The sequence below is a fragment of the Raphanus sativus genome, unplaced genomic scaffold, assembly GCF_000801105.2.
Source record: "Raphanus sativus cultivar WK10039 unplaced genomic scaffold, ASM80110v3 Scaffold5459, whole genome shotgun sequence".
Lineage (NCBI taxonomy): Eukaryota > Viridiplantae > Streptophyta > Magnoliopsida > Brassicales > Brassicaceae > Raphanus > Raphanus sativus.
In genome coordinates, this window is record NW_026620758.1 from 1 (window position 1) to 1983 (window position 1983).

The 1983-nt window shown below is 38.2% G+C and overlaps 1 non-coding gene across 1 annotated transcript; it reads right to left on the reverse strand.

The window, feature by feature from the left end:
* Positions 1 to 1496: 1496 nt before the first annotated feature.
* LOC130507728 (small nucleolar RNA Z279/snoR105/snoR108) lies at positions 1497 to 1600 on the reverse strand. Its single transcript, XR_008942419.1, has one exon. It is a non-coding gene; the product is annotated as a small nucleolar RNA Z279/snoR105/snoR108 (small nucleolar RNA).
* Positions 1601 to 1983: the final 383 nt, after the last annotated feature.

Sequence of the window (1983 nt, forward strand, 5' to 3'; positions counted from 1 at the left end):
AGTTCGAAATGAAAGATCTCGGCAAGACAAAGTTTTGTCTTGGGCTCCAGATAGAGCACCTCCGAGAAGGAATATTTGTGCATCAATCAAACTATACGAAAAGGTTATTGAAACGCTTTCGTATGGATCAAGCGACTCCTTTGAGTACTCCAATGATTGGTAGATCTCTCAATGTTGAGAGTGATCCTTTTAGACCCTGCGAAGATAGTGAAAATATATTAGGTCCTGAAGTACCTTATATGAGTGCTATCGGTGGGCTTTTATACTTGGCAAACTGTACCAGGCCTGATATTGCTTTTACAACTAATCTCTTAGCAAGATATAGCTCTGCTCCTACTTACAGGCATTGGAACGGAATAAAGCATATATTCCGTTATTTACAAGGTACAGTTGATTTAGGGTTAATGTATTTTAGAAAACCCGAGTTTGGTATGGTTGGTTTTGCAGATGCAGGATACTTATCAGATCCTCATAACGCTCGATCGCAAACCGGTTATGTTTTCACAATTGGTGGAACCGCGATCTCTTGGCGGTCCCAGAAACAAATTCTGGTTGCAACATCTTCGAATCATGCAGAGACTATTGCGCTTCACGAAGCATGTCGAGAATGTGTGTGGTTGAGGTCAATGAGTCACCACATACAAGATTCAAGCGGAATAGTTAACAAGAAAGTGCCGACAAAAGTTTTTGAAGACAACTCGGCTTGCGTCGCTCAACTCAAAGAAGACTATATTAAGAGCGACAGAACGAAGCACATCCCTCCAAGATTTTTTTCGTACATTCGGGAGCTCGAGAAAAATAAAGAAGTGGACATCGAATATGTACGGTCATGCGACAATCCGGCTGACTTGTTCACCAAATCTCTTCCGACTACAACATTTCGTAAACACGTCAATGGTATCGGGATGCGGCGTTTGAGTGACCTATAAAGAAAAAGCTATGTCCATTATTCTCAGGGGGAGATTACGTCAGTGTACTCTTTTTCCCTTATCATGGTTTTTATCCCATTGGATTTTTCCATGACTAGGTTTTTAACAAGGCACTACGTAATAGAAGATGAATAATCAAGGGGGAGTGTTATAAAATGATGATTAATCATCTTTACAAGGACATGTGTCCTTCTCTATGTTATCCTTCTCATCATCACGTATCTCTCTCTTGTGAAGAGAATATGACTAAGCCTTGTACTTGCTTTAGTATAAATAGGTCTTCTCTCTTTGTAATAACATATACATATGAACAAAAAGCTTTATCTCTCTCTCGTTACTTTTTAACACACACATATAATCATCCCTCTCTTCCTCTCTCACGTCCTATCATTCTTCTTCTTTTTATTTATTTAATCTTTCTGTATATAATAACATATTTATACTTCACCTCCTATAATTCACAACATAACTATTAATATCTCCATTGGTTTTCAAACAAAAAAAAAAGAAAACGTTTTTCCAAACAAAAAGAAAACGATTCCACTTTAAAAATATCCATTCAGAAGAGGGATCAGATGGTATAACAAATGAGAGCGCTCAATTGTCGTAACAGGCTGAGCGAAACGCTCTTCCCGCATAGAATTGCGAGTATTAACCACTCCTCATTTCCCCTTTAACTTGCCTGAAGGATCATGCTTTGATTTGAAGCCACCGCTGCGTGTTATATACCCAACTAAATGCTTCCCCAACTTCACTGCTTATCGATGTGGGACTATTCTCAATTTACCTATACAGTATAAACTGGGCAACGGCCCAATACGAGACCTGGGCCACATATCTTTCCCTTCATAACTTCCGAGTAGAGAAATTATTTGGCTTGAGTAAATATCGTTCTAATTTGTTACTTAGTCTGTGGAGACTGTTGCTAACGTAATGAGAAGGCCATATTACATGGATGCACCAAAATAATTTCTTCTCTGTACAGTAAAGTGCTATTTTAATTTGCTATGTCTTTGTTACTACAAATATATTATCATTAGAGGAATGACAAAAA